At 38.5% G+C, this 27,752-nt stretch overlaps 1 long non-coding RNA gene across 1 annotated transcript in view; it reads right to left on the bottom strand.

The window, feature by feature from the left end:
* Positions 1 to 10,238: 10,238 nt before the first annotated feature.
* Positions 10,239 to 27,752, bottom strand: part of LOC130254301 (uncharacterized) — a 42,117-nt gene continuing 24,603 nt past the window's right edge. Inside the window, exons 5-7 of the long non-coding RNA XR_008840670.1 lie at positions 22,532 to 22,647; positions 15,521 to 15,582; positions 10,239 to 11,627 (exon numbers count right to left, since the gene is read on the bottom strand). This is a non-coding gene — a long non-coding RNA (uncharacterized LOC130254301). The remainder of the gene's footprint in view (positions 11,628 to 15,520; positions 15,583 to 22,531; positions 22,648 to 27,752) is intronic.

Here is a 27,752-nt window from a genome sequence, read left to right as displayed (position 1 = left end):
ACCATTCTATGAATTTATGATTCTATGTTGTTCTACTCTCCAGAGAGACACTGTTTATCAGAACATGCAACAGCAGTTACTTTCACCAAACTGAAAATCTGTAATAGTTTGTTTGGGGTTTTTTTGTTTGTTTTTTTTTTTTTTTTTAAATGAATGCAAAGACAGTGAAAAGCATGCCAGTGTTCTGCACCTCTTTTCAGCAGAGAAAGCTACTCCAGTACCTCCTACTACTACCAAAAACCCTCATTGCTCGTTCTCTGGGCTTGTGGCTCTAACCTGCCAGGGCACATGGACTGACTTTCTAGTTGTTTAACTTGCAGGTGGTCTCAACCTTTTTGCTGTACCCCTGGCTTTTGTGCCAAAAAATATTAACAAAGTAACCACAGTAATTTTTGTTGTTAAAAATTTTTGTGCATAATTACATCACTAGAAAATAAACCCTTTCTCAAGTCTGTCTTTCCCCTTCAGTGATGTTGTTACTACAGGGCTCACTACAAACACTGAGCACTTTTACCATAAATCCTGGTTTTCTTTGAGCATAAGTTTACACTACTGTGTCAGAAAATAACCTTGGTCTGAAATTTTCGTAGTATTTTTAGATATGACAAATTGGCAAGGTGAAAAAACTCATAAAGTGATTTTTAAAAGCTCTTAAACTTAGATTGCTATGCTGCTAAATTCAAAATATTTTTTGGGTCAGGCTTTTGGAGAATACCAGGACTATGGCAGGCATTCCAGAAATGAAACTTTATGAAGTGCCAGTTAATTCATTCTGGTAGGTCTTAATCTTTCCTTTACAGTATCTAAAGATCAGAATTAAAACAATGAAGCTATCAACAGAACAAATTAAAAGTAAAAAGTCTATGTTACACCTAAAAGCACTGAGATGTTTTCTCATATTTTGATAGAGTATTAGCCTAAACTGCATCCACAAAGATTACATTTTAAGAAAAAAAGCACCACAGTTTGATCATATGCCACTCCTAGATTAACATTTTCTTGATTTACTGGAAATTATTTTTGGATTTAAGGGAAACATAGGAAAAAATTATTTTTAAGCCAGTTCTGAAGATAACATAATGGTCTTCCATTTCATTAAATATCAGAATATTTAGCCTTATGAGAATTTTGTTAATAATTGTTGTGGGTATACTTACTATTCTTAAATCATCTTTTATTACTGTAGATAGAATTTATGATTTCCTAAATGTATTTTGATAACCACTTCCCCCTTTCTGCTTGCACCAGTCTATTGTCCTCACATTGCTGTGGTATTCTGTCAATACATGTACATCATCAGTTATTTAGCATAATAACTTCACATCAGTTTTAGCATAACATATACATATAGTGAGAAAGTATCACTCATCAAGCATTGCTGATTGTGTTACCCTTTAACTCTGTTTGAAACAACCCTGTGTTGTTGTTGCAGATCTTACTACTTTTACTTAGGCCAATATAAGGCAGAACTCTAGTGAGACAATAAAGAAGTGGTGGGAAGAGGGAGTTATTCTTTTGTTTACAGTAAAGCTTTAGATTTGTGAGTACAACATCCGTTTGATTGTGTATCAATCCTGTTATTTCATGTGTTTTCTATTACAGTGCTCCTAATTCCTGCTTATAACCATAGTCCTTCTATTATGTGCCTGTAGAAATGAATGTTTGTAGAGAACCAAAAGATCTGATGCTGACAGTTTTCTCAGAAGAAAGGTAAAGAGTCCATTTGCATATTTTTATGCACATATCATCTGTATCCAGAAAGTCAATACAAGAAGGGTGGAACAATCAACAGATTTTATAGAGATATTTGCTTTGTAATTCTTAATCTGAAATAAGGCTTATTTTTTAAGCCATCAAATGTGTAAGGCCCTGAAACAATTTTTCTTAGGAAATGGCAAAGGTGAAAAACCTGTTTGGTTTAAGGTAGAGATCATTAATTTATGAGGGATCACCTGATATGATTCTTTCTATATACCAGAAGGGAATATGGTGATCTCAGAACTCTCTTCCACTTGGAGAGTCATAAATTTCATGCGTAGACCAGATGCATGAGTTCTAGTGGCATGAGTCAAGAGGCCACCTTGATACTTTCAGTGCACATTGAAGTCCATATTTGCTGTTTGAACAACATGTTCCTGACCGTTGGTGTATTTCTGTCCAGAGAGCCAAATTAAACTTCGTCCTCTTGCTTTCAGTACATGATTTGACATAAATCATGACTGCAGAGGCATGTCCAGGACTTTTGCCAGACTGAGCACTTAACATAGTTTATGTCCTGAACTAGTGTTCCTTACTCAGCTCCCACACTGGATTTTTAGCACTAGCCTTATAATCTCTCTTGTAATTGCAGTAATGTACAGTAATATCCCCTTATCAAATCTGTGACTCTTTCTTCACCATGAATGTGGCAATCTCAAAGCCTGAAGTTAAATCAAGTAATCTGGCTTTTTTTGCTGTGCCTGGCAGGGATTTGTGGAGGCTTGTAAGACTGTCTCTGTTTCATGAATCACATTTGAAATTCACTGTCACAAATTCAGACTCTCTTTGGTGTTCATACTGCACAAAAGCTGACTGCACCTCCTCTATTCTAGCTCAGTCACATTTTCTTCTTAGGATTACATACCCTGTGGGACCAAGTGTCAGTCCTGTGGTATTCTGCCATGTTTTGTGAGGTCCTAAAGGAAAAAATTAGGGAAGCAAACTGCTGTGTGTCACTAGTGGTGATATTGCACTGAACAATGTTTGCTTTCCAAAACCCATTTTCAATAGAGGTAATAAATCATTTAATTGCTTTCCACAAGTCTGCTGCAGCACAGCCAACCTCCTGCTTAACTGGCCAGACAGACTTCAGCAAACACTCTGCACAGGAGAGGTGAAAAGGGGCCCTAACATAATGGCAGAAGAAAATTTGTTTCTGTGTTGGCAAAAGCAACTATTTCTCCCTAAATCACATGCCAGTACAATGCAATCACCCCGAAATACAGCATATTGTGCTGCTCTTAGGTTGTAGCATGGGAGTCTGAGCCCTCATTGTTCTTTCCCATATGCCAGTAAGCAGTAGTGTTTACTGTACAATTTCTGTGGGTTCAGCTTTTGTGCCTAGTTAATTACAAGGAAGCAGCTAGAATTCAAAGTCCCTGCATTTCTGAAAACAGGACAAAACACTACTGGACAAAACTTACGTGTTCTGTGACTGAGCAAGTGCTTTTGAACAGCTTGAAAGGACTAGAATCTTCATTCTTTCTATACATATCCAGCCCTGAGTCTTTTTCATCACATACCATTGAGTTCCACAACAAAGATGAACAGATGTATGAGTTTGGTAAATTTGCAGTGTCAGTGTAAGTGACAGGAGCTACCTGGGGAGCAGCAAATGATCTACAGGGGGTCTGGAGAAGTCTTGCAGCCTGCTGCTCAGAAGTGGGAGATCACAGGGGCCAGCACTGCAAAAAGGTAGGGAGGTCAAAGGCTTCCAGTGTGTTCACTGGAGATGATAGCAAAGCAGTAATGAGGCAAACCCAGCTCTATGAGACAAGGACTGTTTTCCTGCAAAAATGACCCAAAATTAAAGAAGCAACTTAGCTGCAAAAACAATCGACCCACCTGCTCCTTCTTAAATTGTAACTCAGGCTCACAAACCAGAAATGCTCCTGTGCAGCACACTTTCTAAGGAAATAGGCTGAAACTAGCTGCAGTCATGTTTTTTCCTCCTGATTCCGTGGTTTTTCAGAAGAATTTAGCTTCTTTTGATAACTTACCAACTCTGCAGGGACAAGAGTTACAGCAGCCACCGCAGGGTTTAGCTCTGAGCATATCAAATGTATTGCACATCACCCAATGTCCTCAGTGGTTTGAGTACATGATAATTTTCCAACTATTTTATGCCTTGGTTCTTCGTTTATTTTTTTTGACTGAGCTTATGAGCAAATGTTGGCCTGTTAAAAAAGAAATGCTTCTGATGTAAATTAGCATGGGAGCAATTCTCTCATTTCTACTTTTGACTTAAATTAAATGTAAATCCTAGAAAATTCAGTTGTGAAACCACACCTCCCATTCTGCTTTCTCCATTTATACTGGTTGATTAGTGAACTTGCAGAAAGCTTATCTCCTTATGGAAGTGAATTTGGATTAAGGGTGTGTGTATTAATTTAAACTGTGCTGCTTCTCATTGATTGGCTTCTTAGGCTATTGTTCTTATCTGGGAAGTGAGAGGTCTGTATACAAAACCAATTCTGAATAAGACACTCTTTACAGCTTTATTTTCCCATCTGCCTTCATCTCCAAAGTACTGGGTCAGCCAGGATGTAAGTCCTGGAATGAGATGTTCAAAAGAGGCAGGAAGGGTTGGAAGACTAGGGCTGTGCCATTGGCCCTACAGAGCATCAATCACAAACCCACATCCTTTTTGATAACCCACAAGAGCTGATAATGGTTGAAACTATGTTTGCTGCTGTTAGGTCTCTATAGGTTGTGAGTAATTTGCAGTCTTGGACAACATTTAAAATTCTGCCTCATTTGTAGCCAATACAGTATTTATGATATTTTTCATAGAGCTCGAAGTGCTACCACCCTGGTATCCTGCATCTATTCCAGCATTCACACTTCCAGTTTGCTTACCTATGCTAGCCCTGTAGTTCCATCTCCTGTAGCCAAACCATTTTGCTGCTTCTTGTTCTAAACTGGCAAATAAATGCCATGCTGTTAGCCTGTTGACTCACAGGGCAGGGCATTCTTACAGCTTGCACTGTTATTACACCTGTCTTGTAAAGAAAGCTTGTTATATCACACATGCACAAAACATTTTAGCTGTCACCATCTTTCCCTCATTCTTTTAACTATGCAAACATTTACCTAAGGAATGGTCATTTTCCATTCTTGGCCAACATGAGGTTTGAGGTTGGTTTTGTTTGTTTTATTTTTACTGGAAAAACAGTTTCCAGACTTCGGGGTTTTTTTAGAAATGCAGTTTGACTTCTTCCTCTGACATTTTTTTCAGCATGGGTGGTTGACATTCTTCCTCTTTTTTCCATTTTCTGTTTTTTATATATAATTAAAGGGACCAGTAGGTACAACTAGCAAATTAATTCTTAGGTCAGAAAAAAAAATACACCAATAAGAATAGAAATTGATTAAGTCTTGACACTAGGCCTGTGAGCAGTGCCAGTATTGACTACTTGTACTATCTACATTGGCTAAATACAATAATAATAGTAATAATAAACCCAAAGATTCTAAGTGAGAAAAAGATTAATAATTTCTCAGCATTCTCAGGGTTGTATTGATTATGTTTTCTTATTCCTGTCACTCAGAAAAACTGAGGCAGTGAAGGCAGTGAAGGGACACACTCTATTTACCATGACTTTAGGCCATACATGGTGGAAGGCATTTCACTGTCCAGTGTCCAAGAAATTCCTCCAAAGCACCTGTGTTTGATGTTTCAGCAGAGGGGAGTCATTTATATGAAGTTTGTATTGAGATGAGCCTGACAAGGCTGACTAGTTTATTGAATCAAGAATTAAAAGGACTTTTATTAATTCATCTACATGAAGATGTAAGGAATTATTTTTAAATTGAGATAACTGGCCTAAGTTTCCAGGATATATAGTCTAATAATATTTGGCAGCAGTGTCTGCTTTTAAGAGTGTTTTTCTCAACGTTTCTTACCTTACATATGTTTCTTGACAAAAGTCAGCATGCACTTCCCTGCTTCGCTCAGGACTGGGCAATGAGGCCTTACTTCATATCTCTGCACACCCAGACTGTCAGCAGTAACAGCTAAATAGAACCACTGAAATACCAATTTTGTTCAGTTAGGAGTCTCCTTTTCACCACTGATTTTTTACTTGTTATCTTGAAAATATAGGGACATCAAAATTAACCAGACTGCCTGCAGCAGTGAAAATAAATGTAGAGTTCCCCTTGGAAGGTTGTCCAATGCTTAAGATTTCTCACATATTCATTGTGGTGGAAACATCCAGAGGAATAAGTAGAGCCATACTTAACAATAAAAAGGCCCTGAAAATGCAAAAGATTGGTAGGAAAGTTAATGCCCTTATGTTTTAAAGCATGATTTACAGGCAGAGCTGTGATGTTGGATGTATTTTCAGTTAAGATAGTGTACACACAGTACAATCCTTTTATTCCATATGAGCATTAGGATTCTTGGTTAAGAAAGGCTCTATTATAAATGGAACATATGATTATAATTATTAATATGTTAACAATTGTAAGAATTATTGCAAAGGAAGTGAGCAATTTGTTCAAACAATATCATTTTATCATCTGTTCCTATCTATGCACAATATAAATGGGATTGAATCCAGTCCACAATGTCAAAGTCCAACTGAATTTCATTTACAGTGCATTAAGCAGGAAAGAAAGATAATTTGGGAAGTGTGGGATGTTTGCACTTTGCTTTCTTTGGCAAGACTCATTCCTGCATAATACATTCCTGACTCTCCCATTTTTGCAGTCAACATATGTGGGTCTTTTTCAGTGCCAGAAGATCAGTGTGCTTTTTACAAAACAAGGTTACATAATGCTCTTAACACATGTGTGCCAAGGGGAAACCCCCTTTATTCCATGTCCTACAGCCTTTTAAAGCAAGTGTTGGCATTTTTTCCATTCTACTGCATGTGGTTAATTTTTTTAACTTGCTGCAAGTAGGGAAAAAAAAAAGGCAGTCCAGTGTTTGCAATGAGCACACCTATCAGAGAACTAGGTAGTGCCCAGCCTGATGCATTTGGGCCCTACACTGAGCCCATTTACCTCTAAACTTCCCAGGTAGATGGAGATATTATTGCTAGCTTTATCCTTTGTCCCTCAATTCACATGTTCTTGGCACATCGTCTCTCCCAGAAGGAGTGAAAGAGCTCCACCACTGCTTTTTCATCACCACCCCCGACATCACCATCTGCTCTCCATGATCTCCAGCCCAATGGGTGCTCTGGATTTACAGCTATCCCAGTCAGTTTTTGCTAAGACTTGTCAACACATTTCCTCTTTAAATAGCACAAAAATCTACATGGTGGGAAGAAAGGGAAAAGAGTGCACCCTGAATGATTTTGCAAAAGCCTGATCTCCTTTCCCTGACCAGTTGGGAGCACTCTGAGAATGATTCCTGCATCTCAGCTGCCTTGTTTGCATGAGACTGGAGTGTTTAATGGAGAGGAAAGGAAAAAAAGGAAGTGGCAGCTGCAAACTGTTGAATGTTTTCTGAGGACCTTCTTCCAGGCCATTGATTAATTTCTGGCAGCTCCAGGCACAAGCAATACAAGCACTATCTGGAGTGCTGACCTTCTGAGAGTCCTGTAGGCCATCTCTATCCCTCATCAAATTACATTTAGCTACCAGCTTCACAAGATGCATGGAGACTAATCTCCTACCTTTTATTATATTTGGTACTTTTTAAGTCCCCCAGCCCAGGTGCCAGTGGATAGAAATTGCCATGAATAGCTGCAGCTAAGGCATGGACCTGCTGGCTGTACACTGGCTCACATCTTGTGTGACTTGTGGCCACTGGGAAACTTCAGGAATTTCTCCTGTCTAAACAGGTGTTTTCTTCCTTAGAGAGGTGTGATCAGGCAATGTGAGGAGGCCGGAGTAGGAAGAGTGGAGAGGCAGGGACATGGTACTCCAGTTTGAGAGGGCACGTGTGTGGTGGGATGCCATGGGCCCTGTGTGACTGGACAGGTCTGGCCAATCCTTCTGGGGTGTCATCAAAGTCCAGCTTCCTGGGGAACTAAAGGCTGTGCCTCTTCACTGCAGCAAGTACAGGATCTTAACTGCAGCTGATCTTTTAATCATTGACCCAGTGCTATCCAAATAAATTTTATTTGATCTTGATTGAGCCTTCTGAATTGACAGAATTTAATTGCTCTTGCTCCTCTTGCTCTCTTCAGACATTCAGTTTTATAAGACCTCTCACACATATCTGGGAATTTTTGTTCTGCTTTTGGAAAAATCTAGTGCTCCAAACTCTAGTCATTTTCATTCAGGAAAAGGAAAGTAAGTGAAAATTAGTTATCATTAAGTTTTAGTAATTAGAACAGTTGCTAACTGATAGTTCTTTATGCTGGACTCTTTTCAGATGAGACTTGTAGCTGCCCCTCCTTTCCTGCTTTGTGCAAGCAGCAGGAGGTAAGAGGAGGAGGTAGAGAGAGATTTAAATCTGAACAAAAACCCTCATGTTGCATTTACAGAGGAATTTCTCAGTTTCTTAAAGGATCACAGCAAGCAGTTCTATGACTTCAAAACACAGAATACCAGGAAGTTGAGTATATTTTGCTGTTACCATATCAGAACTATTGAGTGTTTGATGGACCATGTCTGACCTAATAATTAAAAAACTTCTTTGTCAATGTATTGCGTTTACAGATCCGAAAGCCAATTAAATTTCACAAAAAAACCCCAACATTTTTCCTTTAAAAAGGTAATTACTGAGCTTCTAGCCCATCCCCTCTTGAGGTTTGTTCGAGTCATGGAGGGTTGGTCTTAAACAAATATCCCAATGAATTTTTTACGTCAAAGTCATGTTCACTCCATTGTGTCTAATGCCAAAGGTATTGAGGAAATTCCATCAACAAAATAATTTTCCAGTCTCCCTGCATTCATTGCCAAGAACAGCATCAGCACAGCTGATAAACAGAGCTGCCACTTTCTGTAACATTCTTTTTAAGGAAAACCAGAGCAAAACCAGCAGTGTCAGTAGAATATAAATGGAGAAAACAAAAAGCTTAAAACATCACTTTTGTAGTTCTCTGTTGAATGAGACTTTATGTGACTTTTACTTTAGGCCTAAATTGAAACAGATGCTAAAATTTGCTTCTTGAATTAAGACCCTGCCGTGGTTGGGATCTGCTCATCTTTGGTGTAATAACGGCCATGCAAAGATGTTCAGTGTAAGTGAAAGGCTTGTCAGGGTTCAATGCCCCTCCTAACTAACTGTATGCATGGTTGTTACCCTTACATGGTGTAAAACACTTTCCTTCCCCCCTCCCCCAGATTACAGTTCTCTCTCTAGTGGCTATTCCTGTTTTTATTTTGATCACTTCCATCTTTGCAAAAAGAATAAGGATGCTAGAATGAGATAGATATTGTTTTTTCATCTGTCTGGATTCATCTCTTCTTCTAGAGGTTGAGTTCTTCTCACAGACAGTTCTGCATAGCAGCTAACATTGTACTGGCTAACTGGATAACTGTCAGAAGAAGGATTTAAGAGGACAATACAGTGAATAACCACTTTTAGTGATTCACTATTAAGACTGCTTTTTCTATGTGTAACTCTAAGTGCTTTGGTTACCTTTCCTAACACTCACCCCCGTCAGCTTTGGTCAGTCACCACCTACTGTCCTCCAGAGTTTGCAGAGCAGGAGGATCCAGTCTTACACGTATCCATCCATCCAACACATGTCTCTCTTCTCATTGCTACAGCTCCAGTATCAGGTGTTAAACACCACAACTCCACTCACAAGTGTTAAGCCATCCCTGGATGGTATGTCAGGAGGCATACTAAGTAACCTGGAAAGTTTCAGTTTACTTGGAATTGTTTGGAGTAAATTGTTATGAATTTTTTTCTAAAAGTGTGACCAGGTTCTACCAATCCCAACTGCCTGTAGCAGGAAAGGTTTTGACTTTCTTTTCTGTGTACGATCCATTAATCCAGAAAACAATGCCTCAATTCTTAACATTTCTCCCTCCTCTCAAGTTGCCTGTTGCCATTTACTCTTCATTAACTCTTCCAGCTCTACAAATGCTGTAATCCTGGGGCTATAACATTTCTGCCGTGTGCATGGGCTGTGAGCCCATGTGTTGTTCCTGCAATTGCATCACAAGCACATGATATAGGAAAGAATGAGTAGAGGAATGAAGATAAGCAGTGGGAGAGGCGATTCAAAAGGAGTTTGGGTTCTGCAATGCAAAGCCACATCCTCCTATTTTCTCTTTTAGACAAGTTGTGAAACAGGGAAATGTCCCATATGGAAAATCAGAATGCAGAGTTTGAGAGAACTTGAGAGAACAGACTCTGGCCTTAGGCATAAGGAACAGTTTGTGAGCACATAGGGCTTCTGTTTATCTAGTAACTGAAGATGGTGTGCAGTGAAAGCTATTCTAATTATTCTCCCTTTGAACTTCATGAGTTTTAAATCTTCTCCTTCACTTTCCTCGAGATAAATCCCAGAAAAAACAATATCTAAACACTGTTTTAAATTCATTTATTGAGAAAATACAACCTGCTGCTTGGTCTACCTTGTGTAATCATAGGTTGACGTAATACCAACATTGGTCACAAATCCTGTGGAGCCAGATGTACATTAACAGGTAGATTCTTGCTCCATTTGCTCCTATTTTTACATGAGGTGGGTGCCTAAGAGGAAAAGTTGGGGCACAGGTTTGCTTGGTGTAGCATTATACTGTATGATGGAGAGGCAGGAGGTCATCAAATTAGATTTTAGTTCTTAGGATCCTCTTTAAATTCCAGTCTGCATAGATGAGTTCACACTCTGAATGCCACAAATGTAATTTTGGGTTTCTACCCAAAATATATCTAATATATATAATATATCTAATTATATCAAAATATACCCAAATTATATCTAATTTCATCTGTTTAAGAGCTTTAGTGAGTTAAGGTCCTTAGTTGCCCACCAAGTCAACACCCCACCAAGGCAGTTCAATGAGTTAGAGACACAAATCTCTTTGCATCATTCTTCACTGACTCAGGTCCTGAATCAAATAGTTCACTTAAGTAACCACATCAAAATGAATGTATTTAGGGCCCTCATATTTTATTGACAGGTAATCTCTTGGCATCCATTAAAACTAGAATTTGCTGTGAACACTCATTTAAAAATACTTATTTGGGCTCCAGGCTTTGAGCACTGTTTCCCTGCTTTCCTACCTGAAACACATCAAAAATCTCTTGATGGTCTGAATATGGAGAGAGATCCCATCAGGAATATACCCCAGATTTGACCAGTCTTTATCCTGCAATTTATTATCCAGATACTTTGCAAGTCCTTCATTGGAGAACCTGAATGCTTTGTAAACCATTTTTGTCCACAAAACTCACAGTCTAACATGCAATTTCATTCTATCATACACAACAAATCCTGTGACTGGTCTGCTTCAAGATTACAGATTCTCAGGGATCATTGGAACAACAGCCTCAAACTGGTAGTAACTTCATGATCAAGGAAACTTTCATAAGCTTGGGGAAACAGAGTTCAGTTGTGCTACCAAATGTCAAGTTAAATATTACTTTGACTTTTAAGGGCAGTGACTGGTTCCAACTCTTAGCCCTGCAAAGCTGCCTGGTGCTAGCATCACCCTTGTCGTGTGTGCTCTTGTGATGAGTGGGGTTTCATGGAAAATGGATTAAACCAGCAGATGTGAGCTTCCAGGAGGGACCATATTTCAGTATCTGGGGGTGGTTTTCAGCATCCTGAGTGAAGCAGTCCATTCAAAACAGATCTCAAGGGCAGAGAAGCCAAGGGGAACGTTGTCACTGACTGCAACTACATTAGGATCACATCTGTCATCTTCACTGCCTCTGGTGATTTTGTGTATCAGCTGACTCCAGAATGATGTTGTAGTTACAGGTGATACAGGGTGCCAGGAAGGATGCCCTATAGGAAATCAAGGGACCTTCTTCAGCAGAACTGCAAGAATAACTCAGCAACAGAAAGCCACACATTACTCAGTACGATAAAGGCCAAATTCCTCCATGTCTGCACTAAATATCCATAACTGGAGAACAGTGGAAGTACTTGTAAACACATAGAAACTTTCTCTAGCATGACTAAAATGAATTATAATGAATCTTTATTTTTGCAAAATGTCAGGGGTTATCACCAGTTCATCCAGCCTCCTTGTATCCCATGAAGAACTTTGAATTGTCAATTTCCTTCCCAACTCTCTCTCCATCCCATCCATCACCTTAAGCTTATACTTCTTAAGTTACTTTCTTGGTGTTGCCAGGACATTAAGTATCTTCATACTGTATTTCATGCTACTGTATAAAATGTCCCTTAATGAAGGTTAATCCTATTTTAAAATATGATCTACCCACTAAATTCAGCTACTGAATTTTTATCCTACATTTTTTATTATCCTCTACCTGTTTCCCAGCCTTTCACAAAGCCTTTAAGTATTATGAGATCCAGGAAAATGAAACCATTCTTTATGAATCAGATTTTCCTGTCAACTTTGGGAAATAATAGTATAGGGGACTACTAAATTGTTGGACTTCTAAAAAGGCATTAGAACCCACCATCTTTACATGTTAGGATTTTGTTGATTTTTTTTCAGCCAGTGTTTCAGAGGAGCACTTTTTTCCTTGACTTTGTTTCTTAAATTAAAACATCCTGATTAGGAAGAACTTAAGGAAATGCTTGAACAGTTTGGTACATTCCCCAAATTATTATGCAAAATTAAATGTACACTGGTAAATATAAATCACTTTATTTTGGGGGGAGATTAAGTCATAGATAAATAAAAAGGGAATAGTCAGATAATATTTCCATAGTAATGAACAATGGTTGTATGTTTGCATAGCTGTACTCAGACAAAAAGATTTCCCTTGTTGAGACACTGCCACCTATGCTAGACAAATTTGCTCAAGTCTGTGCTAAACTGTCTGCTTTGACTGACTGGATGAAGCAGATCCAGAGTGATTAGAGTTGAGTAAGAATAGGGACAATGGTCAACTGTTATATCAAAATCCATCAGACACGTGTTCCAGAAAAACAGGAGTGAAAGAAACGTGATCTATTGTAGCTTGAGGATCTTGCATTTTCCCTGAGGGAACCCTTCCCCAAAGCCTAAGTAGTTAAAATGGACAACATTTTGTTTGCTTCACAGTGGCTACTTACGTGACAGGCCTCAGGATAAAGCACCATAAATCATATTTTTATTTTGTCAGGATGCTTCAAAATCTGATATAAACAGGCTCTTGACAAAAATGTTACACCACTGGAATAGCCAGGAGTCATTGATTTTATGTTTACAGGTTCTCTTCCCCAGATTCAAAACAGTCCAGTTTACAGCCAAATAAGAGTTGTCAGGGAAGCAATTTCAAACTTTGAAAGCCACTTATATCAATGGCTTAACAGGGACAGATGAGCTAGCTAAGGAGAACTGAGACGCTCATTTCTCACTATAATAATGCCCATTTAATTTCAATTATTTTTCCAAATATTTGTATAAAACCATTAACCTAAAGGTTAAGGTGCCTCTTACTTCAAATCAGTCTTAATTTGTGCTGAAGCTGTCACAGCACCACTGTGGAGCAGAACTAGCAAATCCACAAAGACAGGGAAGGTAAAACTGCAAAACCCTGATTATAAAACAGCTGAAAACTGTACTCAAAGTATCTCTCTTTATCTAACAAGCAGGATCCTATTTTCTATTGACGTTCATGGAAGGAAGCAGTACAAAATAAAAGGGACCCTAAGATCTGCTGTAATAGCTGTTACCCTAAGGCAATGTGAAGTGAATGTGTTATGAATGGGCTGAAAGAATGGGTGAAATAAATGTGTGAATGGGTCTAATGAATGGGTTAAAATGAATGGGTTAAAAGTTCAAGTCCTACAGAAGTTAGGGAGGGCATACAATTGAACAAAATCTGAAAAGGTTAAATTTCAGGATGATATTGTAATTAGGGAGGGCATACAACTGAACAAAATCTGAAAAGTTTAAATTTCAGGATGATATTGTAATTTTCAGATTTAATTCAAAGACATGGAAGGGATGTTGATTTGGCTGAAGGGCAGTGTAGTTTGCCTGAGGGGTAAGGCCACTCTGACTCTGTGTGTATGTGTGTGTGTGCGCGTGCACTGTGCACTGGGGGAAAGCAAAACAAACAAAATCTAAGCAATAAATTGATTTTAAAGATCTGGCAAAAAAATATGATGACCTTGGCCATGTACAAAAAACAGCACATTTAGGAAATTACCAAATGCCTGTGCATTCCCACTGGGGCTCTCACAAACATGGTAACTGCTCAAGAAGGTTTTCTTTGTGTTTCCAACATGAAGATACAGCAAGCAGCAAATAGCAAATTTATATGAAACCAATAAAAAAGTTTCAGAATCTATCTCAAACATGGCAAGATTACAAGAGAAAAAAGATAAAGCATTTACAGCAAGTTACGTGCCTCAGTGGTGCCTTATCAGGTTATGTGAATACCAAAGATCACACAAGTGGCAGTTAAGAGAGTAATAAAGTCTGTACAATATTAGGCTTTAGCAATATTGACACTTCCAGGGAGGCAGAAGGTAGGCTGTGTTAAATAAATCTTAATAAATCCCATTAAAGTAAGCACTGTTTGCTTGCCATAAAATCAAATCACTAACACAGCTGTCCATGCAGAGTATTATCCACATGGTTTCAGATAAAGAAGACTTGTATCTTCATTCTTCAGTTTTTCTTGAGAAATGGACAGAGCCTCTCTTCAGCAATTTATCTTTTGTCAACACCTTCCTAACCATGAAAATTTATAAGCAACACAGCTGACAAGTTTTGCTGCTGGGACTCCAACAGAAAAACTAAACCAGATATCCAACATCCAGGTAGATTTTAAATGAGTCCTTTGATATGGCAAAAGGGCAAAAAGTATTCTATTCTTCAGTTTTCAGTTTATGTGTTATAGTATTGCAGTTTCAATTTATTTAAATGCCCTGAAATGCAGGTATACAAACATACATATACCTCATTCTTAGTATTAAATATAGTTCTTATATTTTATAATTTTCCTGTAACATAAAACATAACCAAACATTAATACACGTTAGAGATACTCAAAGTGGCACTAACTTGCATTAATTACCATGGCATTGTTTACATTAATTATAACAATCAGAAATGCTTCAGCAAGGTAAAATACCAGCTTAGAGCCACAAAATATGTGGACATCATCTTTGAACGCATCATCCAAAAAGTGCAAATGTTTTAATTTAATATTTGTATTGAGCCTTGATTCGTTTAAATCTCCCTAACATGCATACAGTTGAATGGAGAGAGTTTGTATGGGTTAACCTGCAGGCCTATCCTACACACACTGGAGAGACCTAGACTTGGTAGCTATGGGGATCATATGGATTTCCATGGAAACCAGAGGGTAAGTCAGAGAGGATCTATATAAAACACTGAATGTTTTCCTGCAGTGTCTCATCAGAGATCTAGCTCTCCAGCTGCTCGCTGCAACAAGACAAGGAAGAGCTCAAGTTATAAAATAAATCAGAATTGGGTCTCAGTCACTTTGAAATGGAAGCTTTTAGTTTCATTTGCTTATTGCACTGACAGGTCCATGAACAAAATAGACAAAAACTACCCAGAGTCAAAAGTCAGAAATAAGCACTCATGGCTATGGTGTAGGTTAAGACAGAAACAAAAAACCAAACAACATCATAAACTCACCCCAAAAAAATCCCCAAGTGCTTTCAATGCCATTCATGTGAAGACACCCAGCAAAACTCCTGACTTTTGGTCATTGTCCATAAAGAAAAAAAGATTTATTTACCTCACACAGGTTTTTTTCTCACTGCACATGAAATGACAAATGTCTTGTCTTGCTGCTCCTGTCTGGACAAAAATTACAAAAAATGAAGGGGAGTGACAATTTAGACAGTGATTTTGAGTATCTTCTAACATTATAAATGTACATAATTCCTTCTCACACTAAAACATCATCTTCATAGTTTTTCTGTATATTAGAGATTGAGACAGTTCCTTGTGCAAAATCTCTGTTTGTATGAAAAGAAAACCGAATTTGTGCATAAATGCTCTTGTATGCATCCATAAGTGTATATAAATATAGATAGCTTAATGTTTTTTCACAATAGTCTTTGACTTATCTGCTCTGCTCAATCATTCTTTTTTTCCTATAAAATACATGTATTTTAACACATAACTTCTTTTTTCTTGAGTCTTTCTTACTCAAAAGGAGTAAGGACTATGAACTAGTTAATTAAAATAAATTGAAAGAGAATAACTTATATAGCCAGAGATACAGAGGGTGATATGACATTTCTTTGTATACAAAGAGAAGATTTTTGTTGGAATTGGGGTGATATGGGTGTGATTCAGCAATGTTGATGTATACAGAAAAGCCTGCATCCCATTCTTTTCTGTATCCTTTGCTCTGTTCCTCATTATACGACATCTTTAAAGAGATAGGCTCTGTCTAGGCTGGGTTTTTTATGTTTTCTTGATTTATGACCTTCAAGTGAGTTTCCTCTAGGAAAGCGTATTTCAGGTTTGTGCCTTTAGTGGGATATACATTCACAAGGTAAGGTAAATGTTTTCAGGAGATAAAATACAGTAGAGAACACTGACTTTTGGAATTTTTGCCATCTCCCTTATGCAGCAGTAGTGACAAGCAAACGTCTGCTCCAGCATTTCCACGAGGTCTTCTGCCTACTTAGCACACTTTATTTTATTGACAGGTCCAGTCTGACTTTAGAACCTGCTATCACTGCATTGAATGGAAAGTTGGGATTTTCGTGTGATCTTTCAACATCAGCTATGTTTCTTTTAAGACAGGCACCAGAGGACTCTGAGGCTCGTCATGAAATAGTGATGCCAAGCCTAACTTTAAGCACATAGTCTCTGACATGAGGAAATTTTATGCAAGTGGAACCTATTCCCTGGTTTCTAGACAGATTTCCGATAGGTTCACTGTGCTCTGATTTGTCATTTTTAAATGCATAGTAGCTTTATCTGTAGCAAACTGGCTAGTCCCTACAAATCATTTTCTACATGTTCTTGGAAAGGTATCAAATCCAGAAAGAAGGTTAATTAACCTTTGTGGTCACGCTGATAAAGCACAAAACTTATTTGCAGCAGTTACACTGGCTAAATACAGATGGTTAATCTTGATGAGGACATCAGCCGTCAAAATGTCCTTTAAGCTTTTACTTCCCTCTATATATCATTTTGGCTGTGATATTTCCCCTGCTATGAAATTTTAGATAGATGGAAATTCATGAGAGGTTTCTGAGGCATGCAGTTTGAATCTGCATATTTCTGCCAAAGGAATGAGGAATTATCTGATGTGCTGCTCTGGGCTCATTGTGTTGTTGGAATGATGATGTTACTGGCATACATGTACATGTGAATTCTTTTAGGAATCCTTTTGGATGAAAGGTACTACCCAAATGTAAATTTTAACTTTTAGCAATAACACGTATAACTTTGGATTAGGAATTACATGAGGAGATGTTGAATAGGCTGGCTAATTCTCTTTGAAATACAGGGCATAAGGTAACACTGTGCAGGCCTGGTTTGAGTCTAGGACAATAGGAATTCAGAGAGGCCAGGAGTTAAAAGCAAGGAATGCTGGAAAACACAGGCAAGGTCTGTAAGTGTCCCTGCCTGCTCCCTTCCGTTTTTTAGGGGGATGGGAGGAAAGGACATCATGAAAGAAACTATTTGCTGTCTTCTTTCAAAGCCTATCGCATTCCCAAGGAGTCTTTCAACTACCTTAATCAGTTTTGTTTATGGTTTTAAATTTTTCATGTACCTCCACAGCTTTCTTGGTAACCTGGCTTCCAGCAGGGCACATATCCATCAACTCCAGGAGCTGCTGCTCAACGTTCACTCATTTTGCACTGCTGACAGCAGGATACTGCTTCCTCTGCCACATGTTTGAAAAGATCTGATTTTTTCTAGAGTTGCATCTTTTTCCTATATTCTTTAAGGATGCATACGCTGATTTATGAACACAAGACTCCAAACAATCTGTGTGCCAAAACTGTTCAGTCCCACTTTGGAAGTACATTAGAATGTGACTTCAATGTCCAGACTTTTTGCAATTGTCAGAGAATAAAGATCACTTAGAAGATGTTCAGAGCTGGTTTGTTTTGCTTTTTACCAGCTGCCCTCCCACCTTTGTATCTGGTCCTGTATCCTGTATCCTGTATCTATCCTGTATCTATCCTGTATCCTGCATTGAAACACACATCCATGCATTTTTTAAGTCAGCACAAAAGATTTGTGCCATAGGCCAGGAGATGCCAAAGGAGCCTCTCCTTGACATCTCATATCCATTCCTGTGGGGAACATCTCGGCAGACACTTGGTTCTCCTCCAGACATCTCTCCACTCCATATAGAATGTGAGAGATAGTATGCTGAGAGGCCAGGGGCTAGGAACATGAAATTGTGCACTGGCTTTCTGTGTTAATTTGTGCACGTGTGCTGACTCCAGCCACACAGACACTGGCTGGAGAGTCAGCAGCCAATGGGTCACTCTGGGACCCAGAGATGGCCAGATCTGCCACCAGGGTCAGGCTGCTCTGCTGTGAGGGGTCAAGTAAAAAACCTCAGGGTTGAGATGAAAGGCAGATAGGGGCCCAAGGCCAACATTAAGGACAGTGTAACTTCAACTACAGCTGCAGCTTTACTGACATAGCAGAACTATGCAAAACTGTAAGGGCACACGTACACAGATTCTTCACTGAATGCTTTCAGTGGGTCACCCCAGTATTTGCAGTGATTTAGCTTCAGGCAAAGCAGCAAGGTGCTTTCTTCCTCCAGAAAAGTTTTCCATGTAATAACCTGTGCTGTTGACAGAGACAGGAAAAAAATTGCTAGTTTTTCACTTCCCTTAATCTTGCTAATTTGGATGTTAGACAGCTAGGGTAAAAATTAGCCAGAAAGCAAATGAAAACTACTGAAATAAAAGTATCTGCAGACTAACCTGCATGGTTCTCTGCATTTTCAGCACAGACACTTCCCAGTAATAACACTATCTCACATTCATTCAAGGCCTTTCATGAGCTGTGACTTCACAAGCTGTTTTAAGAATCCAGTGTGGAGAGGTGATTTCCATTTATAGGCAAGGCAGAGCACCAAGAAACACTGCAGAACAGAGGATAACTGATGCACCCTATTTAGCTGAAAATCTAAAGCAAGATTTCTAGCCATGAAAATTCCTCCAAGCTGTAATCAGACCACTACAGAATTACTGGATCTTCTCCTTTACTGAATTTACCTCCGATGGTCAATTTTTATCCATACAATTATTCTTTCAGAAAAAAAGCCATCTTCTAGTTTTATGTATGATGGATGGGAAACTTTGCTGGGATTAAAGGTGAATAAGTCACCTACTGAATTGTTTGTGCCACACATCAAGGGTCTCTGAAAGGTGCCATTCACATGCAAAATGGCCAAGATTGTGCTACAAGTCTGTATGTAGTGAAAGGAAGTACAGGAAGCACAGATGTTGTACTGCATACAGGCATTAGAAACTAAAGAAGGAAAACATCAGAAATCTTTGCTAAATTCAAGTCTTGTTCTCAAGTCTCTCTACCTGCAGAATCCCTTCAAAAACCTTGTGGCTTTACAGTTATCATAGTGGCTCAAGTTTAAAACACAGTGATTTTATTGACATTTTTATGAAGATGGCCACCATGACTAAGATTTTGCTCTATTTTCCATTGGAAAAAATGAGAAAGTATGTGATTTTGTACACACATTGCTGTCTTTTCAGTGGGCGTGAGCCAGTGGTCATTTCTGTCCTACTTGTCAGATTTTTGATACTTTAGAAGTCAAAATGCCTCGTATTTTTAGCTCCTGCTTTACAAAAAAAAAACCAACCAGCTACGTGGCAAATTAGTCTAAGAGTTTGCAGTAATGTTCCAAATTTTTAAAGTACCACTGACATAGTAAAAGTATACCTAGGAATGTAGTGATAATCTTGAAGATAACAGGTATTACCCCACTATATTAAGTAATTAAACCTTAGAGACCCCGGAAGAAAAAAGACCAATATAGTCAAAACTACCTTCTAAAGACCTTTTCCTAATCTCTGTTACTGGCATTCATTTCGACCCACACACACTGCCATATAATCTCTATGAATATTTACTGAGGCCTTGCTGCTGGTTCACTATTTTTACCTAGACAACAAGATTCATGGAAACATTGACAAATCATAATCTAATCACAGATGAGATACTGTAAACGAGCTTTACGTGACTGCACTGGAGTGGCTCAACAGGTTTTGATACGTGTCTGGTACACCTTTGAGTGCTTTATGGGGACATCCCATTCGATTTACATCCACAAGGGCAATCCTTTATTGGTTTGAGAACTTCTTACAACAACCAGTTCCTACTTCAGCCCAGCAAATTGCTCTTATAATTGTTCTATCTATCTATCTATCTATCTATCTATCTATCTATCTATCTATCTATCTATTTGTGTCAATTTGGAAGATCCTTTATTGTTGGGGGTTTTGTTTGTTTGCTTTTATTTCTCAGATAAATTAACTGGATGCAACCTCGTCTGCAACCATGCTGATCTGTTTTCACAATGAATTTTCAGCTGCCTGCTTGTGTTTGGCCCAAGGCTGATACATTTGCATATGCCAGTTCCTCAGACCTTTAGTTCCTTGAATGGCGCCTTCAAAACCAGTTACCGTGCGATGATTTCAATGAACAGTTTGTACCTGGCTCATTTCTTGGCCACACAGCTCCTTATTGATCAGTGCCTTTAACATGTTTCCAAGCCAGAAGGAGCCAAGAGCTGTTCTGTCTACATTTACATACTGACTGACCTGCTAGCTGTGCATCAGGAAGATGGAAAGGGTTTCAAACACAAGGGGTTTTTTTAAAGTTAATGAATGCTGCAGTATTATCTGTGTTAGAGGAGTTTCTCTTTCATGTCAGCTAATTTTAATCAATGTTTCTCAAATCCTAAATGAAATCCAGGAGTCTGAAACATACTTAGAGAAGGAGGAAGGAAACACTGAGAAAGCTTGAGTCTACCTATTGTGAAAATAATATTTTACTGTATATGATTAATCATCAAAAAAGAATTAGAAATAATCAGAAAAAATTAAGTAATTCCATATAAATTATCTGTTTCAGCTCAGTCTAATTTCTTGGATTACATGCAAACAGAACAAAAGTCTAATGTATAGTATAATCTTTGTAAAATCTTTGAGAGGATCTGCACTCTGTACAGAACCTCTTTTCCATGAGGACTGAGACTACAACTTCTATGACAAAGTTCATCCACCTTTCCTTTCTGTACGATGCTATGAATCATTGTGTGAATAATTCCCTGAGAGAACCTGTTTCTCACCAGGCATTGCAAAAGAAAGCACAGGCATCTGATACAAACACTGCAGATATCAAACGGGGCATAAAATACAGTCCACTTCTTTCTCTTTGTCTAATTAATTACATTCTAGAAACATTAGCCATATCCATAAACTGTGAGCATTATTGCAGATCTTTTGGGAGGGGCTCCTTTACGTCATACCCTTTTCATTCAATATTGTTAACGTAAAAATACGCAACAAAATGTAGCGAGCTTTGTTATGGTTACTAGAGATAAAGATCTGCACATTCACCCCCTGCCTTCTTTTAAGACACTTTTGACCTCAAGGTTTTGTTCCTCCATGCATGGGTACAGTGTCTCTTGGTACTAGGGAGTTGAGGGGGTAAACACTGTGCCAAAGGGAAAACAGTCTCTCTGCATGACTGCCTTTAAATGTCATGCATGGCCAGAGAAGCAAGGCAGAAGCTTTATTTCCCATTTGCACTTCAAGCTCAATGGGTCACCAGAATATGAATATGCTCACCTGGTTTCTAACAGCATAGAGTAATTTGTAAAGCTCCATGTTAAATCACTCCAGTATGAAGAATTTTTCACAAATATCCAGAAGTCTAAAATGCATATATGGCTTCATCACACAGAATCTGAAATGCAGACTACACTGATGGTGTAGGGATTCAGGATGAATCCGCTGATGGTGGTGAGTTCAGGATTTTCTTGGATTATGTGAAATATGTTCACCCCATATAAAGTAAATAGTAAAGATACAATGTAGATAAAAATCCAGTGTCCAGCTCAAGGGTTGTACAGTGAGGAGTAAAGATAGACAGATGGTGACTGCCCAAGTGAACTTTACTGCAGTATCTACATAGGTGGAAATTCATTATTCATAAGTATGTAAAATAATTTGCCCTTTTTATAAATAATCAGTTAATCTGCCTTGTGGGCCTGTTCATATGGAGAAATACCCATCACTTTTGTTAAGAAAACTAGTGGGCCATATTCTCCTGTGGCATGGTTTGTCTTTCCTGCATTAGTACAGTCCACAGTGTGATCATGATTACAGCATGATAGATGTCTACATTCTATTGTAAGTGGCTTCCATTATATAAACACCTTTATAAACACCATGAACACACCACATGTACAACACTCACATTGTAACCATGCTACATTTTTGGTTCAGGTAGAAGCATGTGACTTCTATGTATAGACAAAGCAAACATGAAGCAAAGCCAACCAATCAAACCCACGTAAAATACATACATGTAAAATTCAGTTAAATAAGCAATATTATGAGGAAAAAAACCAACATGTTGCACAAGCTGTGGAACAAGAAGACCTGGCTTCTCTGCTAAATAGCAAGGGTTGAGCTTATAGATCAATATTAGCCTTCCTTTTAATAGCAACAGTTTTTCATTTACTTCATGGGGTTTGCAAGAATCTAGGGCCTCTGGGATCACATACCTGCCAGATTCCACAAAAATCATCCATCAGCTACAGGTGTTGTCTGGGAGCAGCAGGTGAATAGGTGGACAGACCTATGGTATATCACTGGATGACCTTAACTGCATCAGAAAAACCTGAAGCAATAAGGAAAAAAAAAGAATTTATTCAATGCAGTAGACATTTGGAAGCAGTGAGGTTTTATACTCACTTAAACGTACATTAGTTTAGTATTCTGTTTTTCTGTTCCTCCTTCTGTTCCCAAGTCCAGTACATAAGTGAGATGGAGCCCTACAACCTGGGATAGGGAAAGACATTTGAGGTAGAGAAGCTAAAATGCTCGAAGGGCAGCTGAATTTCCAGGAAGGCCCTCTGGCTCTCAGCAATGTCTGTTTTCCAGCAGGTTGTGCAGCAAGGCAGGGGTGGCAGCTGCTGAGCAGTGAGGTATGGTGCTGTTTTCCCAGCAAGCCCAAGGCTCTCACACAGAGCAGCAGGGAAGCAAGATAGCAGTGAAAGATATTGCTTTGCCTGTGAAAGATGCAACCCCAAGTTTTCCTCCCACACCAGCTCTTTGTACACTCCTGGGCAGTGAATTGACCTATACTAAGAGTCCTTTTACCTGGAAAATCACCCAGTGAGCTTCTCCATCCCTGTAGGATCAATTGCCTTGTAGTACAAAGGAATGGTGAAAAACCCTTCCTGGAGAAAGAGGAAATGAGACTCCTCAGCAAAGGATGCCTGCAGCCAGCTTTGTGCCATGTGCTTTGTAAACCTGGTGGGTGCATCTGTTCCCAGCTCTCCCTGTTTCCAGATAGTACCTTGACTCACAGTGACAATGATTAACTGCTATATCTTTTCTGTAATATGACATCTCCCTCCCAACATCCACTTCAGCCTCATGTGATACAGGAGCAAACACAGCCCACCAATGAAACACACTCTTTTCATCCCTTCTTCAGCAAATACCTTTCATCCCTCATCTGTTTCAGAGATGTAGAAGGCAAAGCACATTCCATGTGGGAGTTGCAGGCTGATGCCACTTTGTGTTCTGCCATCTGGGACTGTTCCAATTGAAAATCAATTAGAAGTATTTAGGTTGTTTAAATTAAATCTACAACTTTACCCTGCCAATGATTCATAACTCCAGAGTACAGAAGTAATATTATTTTAAAAGTCTGTTATCATTCCCTTGATTTGGGATTTTGTCTTAGAAGAATTGTAGCAGGTCTCAAGAATGAAGCTGTGCAGAGGTGCTGAACCTATTGCCTAAGGACATGTATTGCTGAGATGTTAGGTTACAACTAATAGAAAGGGAGGGATAAATTTTTCTGGTCAATACATAACATAGCCTTTCTAGTAAGATTTAAAAGATCTTGTGCAATTGCCAAGTGGCTTTTTTTTTTTTTTTTTTTTTTTTTTTTTCTACGTCTGTGTGAGCATTTTGAACATTACAAGTGATCACTTTTCTGACATTAAGAATGCATCTCACTGGGAACTGGTGGTCGCTGCTGACAAAGAAACAGAAATTTTCCCTGAACTTCCATCCAGTGACAAACTTTCCAGAAAGGAAATAAATGACCACATGGACAGCATGGCTCTATTTCATAGGTCAACCAAGTCCAAAAATTATATCAAAAAGGAGGACTGCAGGGGAAGGATCAGCATATAGACTGATTGAGTATGACAGTAGCAGATCTATATTTTCTTTCAAGTAGGTAGTCTGTGTAATAACTTTGAATAATATGGTTCACAGCTTTGCTCCTTTCTGTCTGTTTTTCAACAAATATAACTAAACAGCTATCACCAGAACTCAAATACTTCAACTTGGTACATACTATATATACACCTAGTTACAGATTTAAGACCTCCAGGTACTGAAAGCATGTAATCCCATCAGTCCAGTAACTGCAATGTAACTGTTAATGCTTATGAAGAAAAAAAGAAAAATTCCTTATCAAACTGATTTTAAAAAAAATTGGAAATGCAAAGAAAACTTTAGTTCTCAAGCTAGCTCATAATATTTAAAAAGTAGCCTATTCTCATGCAATGCATGTGATGTTATTAACAGGTCAGCAAAAGAACAATTTTAATACCAGTATCATGTTTCAATACAATCACAATACTTATTACAGTATAATAGCAGCTATATTAAGCAGTTATAATACTCTAGAATATTTCAGTAGTAACATCATATCACAACCCTTTTTCCTCTCATATTCAAAGTTTTTTTGCATAAGAGAAGCAAGAACAGCAGGTATTAGAAAGGAAGAATTATTTGATTAGTTGTTTTGTCGGGATTTGTATTGGTTCTGTATCTTATTGGTTAACATAATTACACCACTTATAGTACTAATATCACTAGAAACATAATGTCAAATATTAACTTTGTGAGTCTCTTGAAAAATACTGCTGGACTTAAAAGGATATTTGATCCCAAAATATCTTTGCTGTGCAATTTATAAAGATTTCAATCTTACCACATGAATACAGCAAGATTAATTTCTTGTATTATTTCTTGAAAGGTAGCCATGTGACTGTTCTGATATTAAGGTAAACCACAATATACTTATTTTATTCTCACGTTCAAGGCTCACACCTTCTTTTGTCTGTTCAAGCAATTGTGCAGCTTTTAGCAAGGCCTCCCAAACACTTACTGGTTTCTGTTTGCACAGCTCTATGGTCATTAGAGTTAGAAGCTTAATACAGTGAATAAATACCTCTCCATGACTAGCTGACTGCCTTCCAAATTCATGCACTGATGTACTAGAGCCTGACACAGTTCTTATTTTGGATGTGCCCGTCTTCAACACTCCATCAGAATTTATTCTTCTCAGAACTCTGTTAGGATCTCCAGTGAGGACACCAAAAGGAGCCTTATTGAGCTCATGTCATACCAAAAACTGATTTAGCCCTGATTTGGAGGGATGTGTGAGTGCACAGTAAGTAGAGAGAAACGCAGAGCAACCACATTGTGGAAGGCTCTTTGTACCTAACTTTGGAGGTCTGAAGTTTGAGCACAGAAGACTTCATAAATTACTCACTTCCTCTGTCCAACACATCCCAAGAGAGGGGTATCATTTTCTAGAGCTGCCTATCTTCCTCTCTGAACTAATGGAGATCTGCATGAAACCATAAGGTCGCAGAGCTGTCTTCAGAAGGCTCAGCTTAAGTGAGACTTCCTAAACGAGACAGCATGTCCCCTTAGAGATATTGTCTTATGTTTAAAATAAAACAGATACTTTCATTAATCAGCTGCTGCAGCATGGGCTATTTTAGATGCATTTGGCACAGGTTTTGTGGTATGTCTGCCCTGTGCTGCTGCTGCAGTGACAGAAGGGTAGACATGCCTGCAGGGAAATGGATGTGGGTTTATCTAGTGATTCATGCAAGGCGTTGAGAGCCCTGATGTCTCCACAATTAATGTGCTGATTGTAGGCTGGGTACCAATGGGCGTGCACTGTTGAGTCCTACTTCAATGTACTGCTTGTTTTCTCATTTATAATGTTCTTTCTAAGTAATAAGAACAACTGAAAATAAAGCTGCGGACAAACTAGGCACTACATAATGAAAATCATCATGTTCAAGGCTCCTTCTGAAATTCTCAGATCTTGCATTAAAAAAAAGCCTCTGGTTTCTGCACATCAGTAATATTTTCTTATATAAGTGATATAGCTAAAAAGGCAGCATAAAAATCTTAAAGCCATTGTTTCCCTTCCTTGGGCTATGTAGAAAGAATTAGAAACTATGCCTGTTTATCTGGCGTTTATCTCAAACATGTGTGAACTACCAAAAGTAAAAAGAAGCTATTTGTAGAGAACAAATATCTTTCCTTATCTACTTTTTTTTTCAGGCCACTGAATCTTAACTGGCAAACAGAAATGGTTTTGTGGCTCAGTGACTTATCAGTCTTCATCAGAAACATTTATTTACAAGCTGTTTCTCAAAGTTGACTGTATTATACAGTAAATTCAAGTGTTTTATAAGCTAAGAGTCAGCACTTCAGCAAACTGATAAAACATCATTTACATGAACAGTAGCACATCTATGCTTTTGACCCAACATGTTTACTTATAGATGACGTATTTGTCCCAGTTTAGAGGTTTAGTTCACTACAGTACAGAATTATTTCTGAGATTGACAAAGCTAGCTCAGTCTCTGGATAAAATATCAGGGATCCCCTTGGCTCATTAGAGGTCTATACAGAGCATGCTGCACCACCATCCCTCCTCACTCCTCATCCTGACCTTCCCCAAAATTACCAACTCCTGCTGCAAGAAGGTTACCCCTGAGTCTCTACTGCTCCTTTGGATTTTCTTCAAATCCATGTATTTTCCTTTCTTTGGAAAGTCACTGAAACTCCTTTCCATAGGTCTGCTGTGTGCCAGCTGTATCCACACTATGGTGAGATACTCCCTTTTTGCTATTTCCTGTTTTGCTCTTTCTGCCCATCTAGATATAGTCCAGTAGTACTTTGACATGCTTTCCAGTTTGTCTGCACAGCCTTGTGAGCACATTTGATGGCAGAGGTAGATGGCAGTTACTCCCCTATTTGTCTCAGTGTTACAGACTTTCTCTTTAGTCAAGACAACTTCTAAGACAGAAATAATATTACTACATCCTGTACATCTCTTCCTCCTATGGCCATGGTTAAAACTTACCTTAATAGTCACACAAACACAAAATTAGAACCAGGAAAGAATTAGTACTTTTCTGTTACATAGTTTCTCCATCAGCAGCAAACCCTGACAAAACTTCTCAGTGGGCAGTTAAACTTTGACATGGAGCATATCTCCATGAAACATTTAGAGTTAGGGAGTTAATGGACCCTATCCTCTATTAGCTAAAGAGCATGGTAAGCCTAGTGAAAACGAGTGTGGCTGATAACAACTGGAGATATATCCCATTCAGGTGCTTCCTTTAAGACATGCCCATTTTGTCTACCTTTTAGACAGGAATGAGGTAGCAAGGCCATATTGGGCTTGGGAGGACCTCAAGGATTCCTATCTACCAAATAACTATTTCACTATGGCAAAAAAATAGTCAGAGGCCAAGTGGGTAAAGGCTATAGAATTGCATCCAGATAGGCATGCTGGATATCAAATCCTGTTTTATTTATCTTTCTTTCTTTTTGCTTCTCTCATGTAATTTTGCAGTTTCCAATTATTGAACTTATTTTCTGCTTTGTAACTTCCATGTGTTGCTCACTTAAATGAATTTCCAGATAAATAAAAGGTGGAAAAGA

The sequence above is a fragment of the Oenanthe melanoleuca genome, chromosome 5 (genome assembly GCF_029582105.1).
Source record: "Oenanthe melanoleuca isolate GR-GAL-2019-014 chromosome 5, OMel1.0, whole genome shotgun sequence".
Taxonomy (NCBI): domain Eukaryota; kingdom Metazoa; phylum Chordata; class Aves; order Passeriformes; family Muscicapidae; genus Oenanthe; species Oenanthe melanoleuca.
Note: the sequence above shows the minus strand (reverse complement) of the source record. Positions and strands in the feature narration are given on the sequence as shown.